The sequence below is a fragment of the Rhagoletis zephyria genome, unplaced genomic scaffold (assembly GCF_001687245.7).
Source record: "Rhagoletis zephyria isolate East Lansing unplaced genomic scaffold, Rhagoletis_zephyria_1.1 Rzeph_scaffold_01424, whole genome shotgun sequence".
Lineage (NCBI taxonomy): Eukaryota > Metazoa > Arthropoda > Insecta > Diptera > Tephritidae > Rhagoletis > Rhagoletis zephyria.
In genome coordinates this window covers 76,319-87,583 of record NW_016158508.1, presented here as the reverse complement: position 1 = coordinate 87,583, position 11,265 = coordinate 76,319, and the positions used below count along the sequence as shown (strand labels likewise).

The following is an 11,265-nucleotide window of genomic DNA, read 5'->3' as shown; positions in this document are numbered from 1 at the left end:
TAATTATTAATTGGCAATTAATAATTTGAATTTTCGTATGATAAATTGTGTACCAATTAAGGCCTAAATTGGTGACAAGGTTCTTAATTGCCAATAAGGTGCCTGTTTGAACATAGTCTTAGATAAAGAGAAACTACATACCGAATTTCGTTTAGATATCTCAATTTTTACTCGAGTTATCGTGTACGAGGACGGACGGACAGACAGACATGGTTTAATCGACTTCTCTATTCATTCTGAGCATTTATGTATACATTTGTCTATATCTATCTCAATTCGTTTTGGCTGTTACAAACAACCGTTATGTGAACAAAGTTAATATACCCTTGTGCACAAGTGCGCTCGGGTATAAAAAGTAGTTGGGATCGATACACAATAGCTTTTCAAAATATTTTATGTATGTATTTGTTTTTAACTTTAACGAAAGGAAATGATGAATGAAAACGAACAACTTATGACACATTTCATTTCCTGTCAGAATATGTTCCTTAAAGTGCATCCGATATCAGCAGACCAACGACACGATGATGAATTGAATTTACGGAAATATTCTAACTTGCATACATATGTACTCGTATTTACTATACATATGTATGTGATATGTGCATATGTACATACCAGGGTTGTTGCGAATATTCAATGCGGATGTTTTGCGAATGCGAATATTAAACTTANTAGTATTTCTTTTTAAAACGTCAGATCGAACCACTAGGAGGAAAGTGATTCACCTTTTCTTCAACATAGTTTTGTCTCGCGCTGCTCCAAGAGATTCTTTTCATAGCCAAAAATTTGTTTAATGTGAGTACAGAAGTTGATATATAGATTATATAAAAATACATATTTACTTTTTAGGTACATCTATCTACTTTTAAGTAAAGTTTCCGTAAATTAATTACAATTTTATAATTCAATTTACCATCCCTGATGGAATATCAGCTGTAAAAGAGGACCAGAAACAAACAGCTGATTGCTCTTTGTTCAATAAACATACCTCCAAGTCAAAATTAAACATACCTAGCAGGGTTGCATAGAGAATCTGACACAAATTGATTGCCAATTAATTATTAATTGGCAATTAATAATTTGAATTTTCGTATGATAAATTGTGTACCAATTAAGGCCTAAATTGGTGACAAGGTTCTTAATTGCCAATAAGGTGCCTGTTTGAACATAGTCTTAGATAAAGAGAAACTACATACCGAATTTCGTTTAGATATCTCAATTTTTACTCGAGTTATCGTGTACGAGGACGGACGGACAGACAGACATGGTTTAATCGACTTCTCTATTCATTCTGAGCATTTATGTATACATTTGTCTATATCTATCTCAATTCGTTTTGGCTGTTACAAACAACCGTTATGTGAACAAAGTTAATATACCCTTGTGCACAAGTGCGCTCGGGTATAAAAAGTAGTTGGGATCGATACACAATAGCTTTTCAAAATATTTTATGTATGTATTTGTTTTTAACTTTAACGAAAGGAAATGATGAATGAAAACGAACAACTTATGACACATTTCATTTCCTGTCAGAATATGTTCCTTAAAGTGCATCCGATATCAGCAGACCAACGACACGATGATGAATTGAATTTACGGAAATATTCTAACTTGCATACATATGTACTCGTATTTACTATACATATGTATGTGATATGTGCATATGTACATACCAGGGTTGTTGCGAATATTCAATGCGGATGTTTTGCGAATGCGAATATTAAACTTAGCCAAGTATTTTTTATTCTGAAATAACAGTACTTTCCGGATAATAAACAAACCGCTTATCCAAATTAAACAAGTTTGGTATCCAAGAAAGACGACTTGAATAGCTTTAAAACTAAAATGTCTAAAAGAGGAAAGCCTCACATTGAAAAATATTTCAATAAAACATGTTAATTAATTACCATAGAACAAATATTGGGTCAGGTATGTATTTACATGAATTTCTTTAGTATTAAGTTATAAAAAAATATAAATAGAGCTGGTAACCTTCATTCGTTATTTATGTTTAAGAGATATTTCAGTCCTCTTTCATATGATACCAAATTTGTTTAATTTGGATAAGCGGTTTCTTTATTATCCGGATAGGATGTTTATTTCGGAATAAAAAATATTAGGCCAAATTTAACTCGGAAAAAATAACTGTTATTTTCGGTCCCTGGAATATTGTGCAAGTGCACAGACGTATATCTAACCAGTCACAGAAGAAAGCATTAAAAATGAGTTATAAAAACTAAAATCGAAAAACGCTGATGACGTGACAAATTCCGAAACAACCAAAAGAATGAGAATGAAGAATTCTTTCGAAAAAAACGGTGTTTAAACAACGATTGTGCCATGATGCTAGATTATGAAGATGAAGGTCAGGAGGATACATCCGACATCTGCAGCCCCGATGAAATTCTCAAAAAGTAATTATTGCACCTCAATAAATATAACTGAAAGTCCTCTCAACTGGTGCAGTGTCAATCGAAAAGGATTTACAATTTTGCCAAGTTTCAAGTTTTTCAAGTTTGTCGCCTCGAGCGAGTTGTTATATAGTGGCGCACGTTTGATTTACGACCGTTCAAAAAGTTTTTATTAAGTACAATGTTCAAATTTTTAAATTCAAGTACTAAAAAAACATTCAGTCTTATGATGAGTTTAATTTTCCCCGAACCGGTTCACTTTTCACTTTTGGTTTTTATGTACATATTTACTATGGGCGGAATACAAATTTTCGGGTGCATTTTTTTTAGGGCAAAACTCAGGATAAGGCAGATTATTAAAAATTATTAACCTTTCCATTTTTTATTTACCTAAATCACCTAATTTACCCACCTTAATTTTTTCTTAAAAATACACGACATCCGCATCCGCATACGCATCCGCGGATGTCTAAAATTCCACATTCGCAACATNGAAAATACACGACATCCGCATCCGCATCCGCGGATGTCTAAAATTCCACATTCGCAACATCCCTAGTACATACCTACGTACGTTTACTGCTATGCATACAATGGAAGCTCCGCCCTTCGGAGCAGAAAAAAAGATGAAATTGAAGACAATAAAATTCAGAATATGAAGTGGACAAGAAAATACACCAAACAATCGGTTTAACATTCGAACGTCATTTTATTCAACAGAAAAGTGACAACTAGCTTATGTATGGCACATATGGATGTATGTTCATATGTATGTATGTGAATTGAGCCTGTGCTTGAGAATTATGGTTGGTGGCATGACAGTTTAGCTCACCGGCAACACGCTTCAGTGCGTAGGCATGAGCAAATACCTGGTACATATACACATCCATACACACATTCAAAGTGAGGCGAATGCATGTTTTCTTCGTTTATGTTTTTCCTCTTCGTGAAAATGATTAATGAGTTTGTGGTGACTAGGAGTAATTTTTGCGTATGAGCTGTTTCTATAGAGCTACGAAAAAGAACTGGAGGCAAAACAAGCCGTGCAAATAGTTATATAATAGACACCCTTTTAGGTCGCCTTGCGGCAGAACGTATTTAATTTTCAAATTAAAAATTCATTATCATTCTGCCTGATCAAATTAATATCCTCCATGTAGTCGTTGACAAAAACCTACGCATTGCTAACAAAATTGTAAATACATTTAGAAATTGATTGTACTTTACACCTCTTTCTTTGCAACTAGAGCCACACTGCATATATACATACATACTTAGGGCCGTTTTCTGAAGTAACCTTTAACTTTAACGCCCACTTTATATTTAAAGGTTGAATAAAAAATAATGCTATGTCTAAAGTTAAGCATTTCTATTTTCGGTTTTTGTCGAATGTAGATATGTTTCTTGTTGTAAACCAACCCGATAATAAGGTGCTTTACTTTAGACACAATCATAAATTTTAATGCAAACTTTAAATATAAAGTGAGCTTTAAAGTTACAGGTTACTTAAGCAAACGGCCCTTAGTATGCTAACATATACAGCAGCGTCAAAAATATGAATATAAAATTTTTCTTAATTAAAAAAAAAAATATAGTTAATTCAACAGCAAAAACCAGGAGAATAAAATATAATAAATAATAAATAAGTAGACGTGCATTTCTAGCATTCCAGACAGTTGTTGTGTTACGTGGGGACGAAATGGGACCCAAGTAAAGTGGTCTGCTCTGGCTTGCACCCACATATCGCACATTTGTATGTGTATATTAACCAATAAGGTTAGGTTTGTTAAAAACTTTCGAGTCAGCAAAGAAGTATTTGGACACATTTTCAGCGAAGTGAGCATCCATATGAAAGACACCTACCGCAATACTCATTTGCCACCACAACTGAGACTCCACATTTCTGCGCTTTCTTGCAACTGGAAGCTATCAAAAGTCGGTAGGTAACGAAAGTGTCTCAGTAATGGGTCAGTCGACAGTTGCAAAAGTAATAGCGGAATGCTTGAACATTTTTGAGGAGCATTTTACCCACAAATGGGTAAGCATGTGCAGGACCGAGGAAAAAGAACCCGATGTGAAAGAGCAATTCTTCAACAAATGTGGAATAACTGGCATAGTTGGCTGTGTGGACGGGACCCACGTGCGTATAAAAGCACCCACTGCAAAATTCAGACATCTTTACTACAATAGAAAAGCGTTTTATAGCATCAATGTAAGGGCAGTAAGTACAAAACCCTTATAGCCTTTTTAATGCCACTATTTCAATANGCAGACATCTTTACTACAATAGAAAAGCGTTTTATAGCATCAATGTAAGGGCAGTAAGTACAAAACCCTTTTAGCCTTTTTAATGCCACTATTTCAATACAATTCTGATTTCAGATATCTGATCACGATATGGTAATTACATTTGTTGACGCAAGACATCCTGGTGCTAACCATGACTCCTTCATTTGGAAAATTGAATTATCCATTTTAGCGGCTCACATGATAGCAAAAACTCTTCCGTTTGAATTTTACACTTTTTTTCTTTATTTGAAGTCGTCTTCGTGTTAGAGAATTCACATTTGTTACGTTTTCGTTACTGTTATCGACTACACCCAAAAAAATGTCTCTTAATTGAAGCAAAACAGGAATCAAAATGAAGAAAAATGGGAACTAAACAGCACTAAAGAAGTTTTATCCTCTTTTCATGTCCAACATTTCTTCAAAATGATAGATTACATCCACGGTTCCATATTTTCGTGTACGTTTTTACACATTCCAAAGAAAAATTAAGCATTCGGGAGAATTTTTTACTCATTCGGAAGAATTTTCGACCCTAAAGTAAGGAAAGTTTTTCTTTGATCCAGAGATGGATTTTTGGTTCAGTGTAGTTATCGCCATGGTAGCGAATTCGTGTTAGGTAGTACAAATACACGAACAAACGGCTGTTTGGTCGAGACGAACGCTCGTTTCGAGATAGAGAATCAGGCTGTAAATTTTAGTGTAATAAGGTGCAAGTTTTAAGTCTCTAAAAATTACCGTTGATTTTTGAGGTTGTTTTTTTGTCAAGGGTGTTGCGCGTTTTCTTCCTTATATTTATCACATGAATAAAATCTATTTTTACCCCATTGTTTACATAAGGTTCTTTTATTAAAAAAAATAAAAAATATCTACGAAACCAGTAGAGTTCATTTTACTTGAGAACTATGTGTCCTCAATAGTGCTTCGTACCACCCGTCCCAAAATAGTACTGGCCCAGCCATCACAAGCTAAAACAGATTTATTACCTACTTTTTTTTAAATATTCAAATACTGGCATTATTGCAAAATAGAGATTATCATTATATTAGCTACATACGAGAAAGGAACTATGAACGAAATATTTATAGTTTGACTGAAATTGGGAAACGAATCCATCAACTCAGAGTGGCGGGTGCCATCGTTGTCCCACTCGTTACTATCGGAAAATGTTGATTTTCTGTGTAAATTATATAATTTTAAGTTTCATACTTTATTAGTTTATTTATAATCACATCTCCGCGAAAGAGCCATCAGGCCTCCTGAGTGAACCCAGCTTTGTGGTTTGGTCCTTTTAAAGAACTTTTGCAAGCCTGGCTATTTGACCCAAGGATTCCATCCAGGGGCGAACGCAGGCAGGGGTTTTGGGGGTTCCTAGTTTCGTTAGTATATTGCTTCGTGTGTTTTGGACTGTTTTTGGTTTTTGTCGCACATTGTAATCTATATATTAATACGCTAAAATAAATTTTTTCTCCGTTCCTCTGGCGATTCTACCGAACCGATTTGAAAACCAAGAACCATTGAAAAGGTACTTTTCTGTAGATGAGTAGAGTTTTTATGGTTTCACAATTGGTGGAAAATTACGGCTAAAATTGTCGTTTGAAAATTTCCGTATTTGTGTATAGTTGTTGTTGCAACCTGTTCAATTTGAGTTATTTTCGCATTTTGTTTTACTTTGTATTTAAAATTAAACTTTGTAATAAAGTTAAATGTGATGATGATGAAATAAATGATAACGATTAAGACAAAAGATTAAAGAAAAGAAAATGAAAACAATAAGAAATACTTAAAAATTGAGGTAACTGAAAGTTTACAACCGTCTGGGCTGTAGCTTTGGGGGTTGCACTTGGTGGAAGCGCCGGTGGCTGGAGTTGCTAGCGGTGTGGCTGGTCGGATGGAGGCGGCTAATAAACTTGCAGGCTGGTGGTGGATGCGTTGGTGGCTGGACGATCGGTGGACTGGCAGGTGGCTGGTGGGTTTTCGGACGAGGAGGCAACTGGTTGATCGGTGGGTGGTTGCGAGCAGGCGGTGGACTCGGCTGTATGGTAGGGTGCCTCCGCTCGGTGTTGGAAGCGATTTGTAGCGCTGGGCGGTTGACCGACTGGCGGCGAGGAATTCGCCGGGGTTCTAGGTCGCACTCGCGAAAGTGTTTTACCGAAAGTGTGTCAATGAGACTATTATCGCACGCACAAGATTTGATAATACATAACGTGATTTGATAACACGCCAAAGGTTCAATTTAGATAAAGTACAATTTCTTTAGCGGATTTCAAATTCGAGAGCAATTTGGAAACTTTGCGAATAATATATATATATATATATATATCACAGTCAGTGAAGCGCAAAACGAGCAAAAACCGGTGAGATCACGAAAATTTGATTAAGGGAATGAAAATATATAGTTTTACGTCGAAAAATGTATACACTAGGGATGGGTAAATTCGATATTCGAAGCTTCGATATTCGAATTTTAGCTCCAAAATAGCGAATTTTTGAAATCGAACTTTTTGTTGCTAAAATTCGGATAAAAACGAATTTTTCCAGAAAAAATCGAATTTCATCTTTATTTCCAAAAAATCAACTCTTCAACTTTCTTCTTTCTGACTAAATTTGCCATCACTGTGTGTGGCACTCCATTTGTCTTAGGGATTCAAGTAAAAAAATACATGTTTTTCGATCTGATGCATAAAAACAAAAACTCTGTGCCATGAAGGAACTGTTATTCCAATCTCAATTAAATTTTTTTTTTTATAAAAAAACTAGTTTCTTTGTTGCTTTTTTATTTTAAATTTTTAGAGGCTTTTACGTTGGTAGCATGAAGCTTTTGCCTGAGAAAACCCCCAGTTAAATTTTCGGGAGAATAATTTTTTAGAATATATCAATTCACTAACGATCTGCCTAATTTGCTTTATGCGAGATTTCTTGAAGTAAGGGTCAAATATGACCGTTTTAGGCGGGAGCTAATGGCTTAAAATGTTCTAAGAAAATATTTCCCAAGAAATTTTAATATATATGTATGTCTTAACCTTTAATTTCGCTCAGACATTTATTTTAGCTACTTTTTCGACTTTTTTGAAAACTACTTAGGGCGAGATATGAAAACTTAGTAGGCCATAAAATGAAAATACGAACTAACTTTTGCAAATCCATCGAGCGTTTTACTACTGGATGGGTATACATACATTCAGAAAATGTTAACAAAGTCCGGGCAGGTTCCGGCTGTCGCACAGTGTAATTTGAGTTTAACTTTTTAAACAGGTGGCCACTCTCTTCAAGCACCTCAAAAATATTTTAATTGTTGCATAGTATTTTAAGTACAACACCTCTTTAACTAAATTCGACTTTTCAAACAGGTGGCAACCTTCCCAAATGTAATTAAAAAATAAAGTTTATTCAAAACCATTTCGATTGATACCCATATTGGAGTAATTTATTTAACTTATATATAATTTGATTTTGATTTTCTTACATATGGCACAAAACTAAAACCATGTTACACATCTACAGGGCAAGCCCTTTCATTTGACACCTACCCCATTTTTGAAAATCGAACGAACGATACAGATTTTATGACTTGGTCTTAAATATTTAACGCAAACATCTGCGAAAGCGATTATTTGAATTTGATTTTCTAACCTGTGGCAACCCTTTTCATAGAACTAAAACTGTGTTGCAGACCCAAAGGAAAAGCCTTTAATTCGACGCTTAATTTTTTTGAATTGAACGATACAGATTTTATGACTTGGTGTTAAATATCTCCGAACTCGATTAAGAAGTTTGCAAGAATTTGCATCACCGAATGTCGAATCGAATAATCGAATGGTTGGGCAATGTTCGAAATTCGGGAACAATCGAATTTCAACCCCTCACTACCCATCCCTAGTATACACATATCCATAAAGCGCTGAGTCTGTAAACTTATGTCAAAGTGCTGAATTGTGCTGACACCGACGTTGCCATAGGATACTAATTAACATTTCATTATTCATTTACGATATTTCATACAAATGAATAATAAAGGGAATTTCAATTTAAAATAGTTTGGTTATACAAAGTTAAAGGTTTTTTACAAGTGAAGCGTTTTAAAAAGCTAAGCTACGGCGACCTCGCTTGGACAGAAAGGGTAATGGGCTGTTTTTGCTTAGGCGTAAAAGCACATTTAGCGCATTTAGCTCTAAATGCTACTCTAAATGTACATTTATCCATACAAAATTCTTCACCTAAATGCAAATAAATGCAACTCCATTTTTGCATTGAGAATCTAAATGCCAAAAACAACCATTTGATCTTCCAAAATTTCCACGATTCGAACTTGGCTTAATGAGAAAAGGTGGCAACATTGCCTTCGATGTGATGCTGATAGAAATCTGGATCAATTTGTGATCAACTCTGTTTGTTTTGTTTCCTAATTAAGTGAGGAAATTTTAATTGACAGCGCCGACAAATGAATATACAGGGTGTCCCAGAAGTAACGTGCCAAATTTTAGGGGAAGGTAGGTGGGGGAGTGAGCTCCCTGATAAACAAAAAATTTCAGGTAAAAGTGTCACCGTTTTTGAAATATTTACATTTTTTTTAATTTAAAACAAAATCGTGCTTTTTCATATATTTTCTTTAACTGCATCTACAAACCAGGCTATACTTTGTAAATTTTTTATGTAAAATACTTCCAGATAGTTGCCTCTCCATACTCAAATGCAATGTAGTTAAAATATATTAAGGAACCATCATAAAATTAGGAATTTTTTTTGGATTTTTAATTTTTGAAATTTTCTTCCCCAACTTTGACCATCTTTGGTACAAAAAAAATGTACTGAGCTATAACTTTACATTACACAAAAAAATTTCTAATTTAATAAAGATTTCAGAAAGGTGCCACTCTTACTGTTTCGAATAGAAAAAAAAAGTTATAGCCGCTTTTGTGGGTAAAGGACTGAGACACGCTAGAATGTGTTGAATAGATTTAAATTTAAGTTGCTCTTGTTACCGACCAATGACATGCTAAATAGTACAAAGGTACATTATTATCTGCTCCTGACATTATTTTATTTTACTTACCGGAATTCGGACAAGAGTCTATAACAAGGGCTATATCTATCGATATTTTTTGTGAAGGATGGGTTCACGTGAAATAAAATATACATGAGTTGTTTGAAGAAAAAGTTATTCATTTATTGATAAAATATGCTCAAATTGGCGACCTTCTACTCTAATACAAGCTCGGCACCTTTTAAGAAAAGACGCTTTTAGAGATCTTAAACTCAATTGGGCTATCTCAGCAGCAGCTCCATTTATTTGTTCCCGCAAATGCTCTTCGTTTTGAATTGTTTTTGAATAAATTTTGTCCTTAAGACAGCCCCAGTAGAAAAAAAAGCTAATGGATTCAGGTCTGGCGATCGAGCGGGCCACGTGATTGGCCCGTATCGTCCAATCCATCGGCGAGGATAAGTTCCGTCTAAATGAGCTCTTACTTCACGCCCGTAGTGAGCAGCGCACCCGTCATTTTGCAGCCGTAGTCTTCGCCGCATGTTTAAGGGTACATCTTCTAAAAGAGTTGGAAGCCGTTCCTGAAGGAACTCCAAATAAATGTGAGAGTTGAGCGTTGGCGGCAGTTCCACAGGTCCCAATATCTGACAATTAAAAATACCACACCATAAATTTATTTTGTACCGGTACTGCGAACGATCTTCTCTCATTTCGTGAGGATTGTCTATCTGGCAACTGTGAAGGTTATGCAAATTAAAATAACCATCACGTTTGCATGATGATTCATCGCTCCAAATTATTTTGTTAAAAAGGTTGGGGTCTGATTCATGCATTCGCAACATTTCAAGGCAAAATCTAACCCTCGACAGGTAATCTCTTTCTTGTAGAGCCTGAACACGTTGAATGTGGTAGGGATGAAATCGATGGTCTTTTAAAGCTTTGTGAACTGTAGTTTTTGGTATTCCCGTCCGTCTTTCCATCATTCTCACTGAAGTCGATGGACCTAGTTCCACTTCGTCTAACACAACTTCAACGTCTACCGTTGTAGGACATCCTGTCTGACCGCCACGCCTTCCAGGTATGCGACCTTAAAAAAGTGAAAAATGATAGTTAACAAGCAAGCAAACAAGAAAGGTGTAAAATTTACTTGCCTTCATATATTTCTCTATGGGTCCGGGCGAATACTTCACGACCCGGATGCCGACGATTGGGGTATCGCTCTGCATAGAGTCTTTGAGCAGCTCTGGCATTACAGCAAGCTTCACCGTAAATTAGGTGAATATCCGCATATTCATGCGACGTATACTGCGTGTTCTCTGTCATAGTATTAATAACACAATGTTCGAAGGGTCCAATTTCACAAAATCCACTTTCACTAATTCCGGTAAGTAACATAAAATAATGTCAGGAGCAGGTAATAATGTATCTTTGTACTATTTAGCATGTCATTGGTCGGTAACAAGAGCAACTTAAATTTAAATCTATTAAATACATTCTAGCGTGTCTCAGTCCTTTGCCCACAAAAGCGGCTATAACTTTTTTTCTACTCGAAACAGTAAGAGTGGCACCTTTCTGAAATCTTTA

At 35.4% G+C, this 11,265-nt stretch overlaps 1 long non-coding RNA gene across 1 annotated transcript; it reads right to left on the bottom strand.

Annotated features, from left to right (window-relative positions):
• Positions 1-10,625: 10,625 nt before the first annotated feature.
• On the bottom strand, positions 10,626-10,787 carry LOC108363975 (uncharacterized). The gene is made up of 2 exons (XR_001847681.1): positions 10,751-10,787; positions 10,626-10,717 (listed from the first exon to the last, which is right to left on the bottom strand). It is a non-coding gene; the product is annotated as an uncharacterized LOC108363975 (long non-coding RNA).
• Between the last annotated feature and the right edge of the window lie 478 nt (positions 10,788-11,265).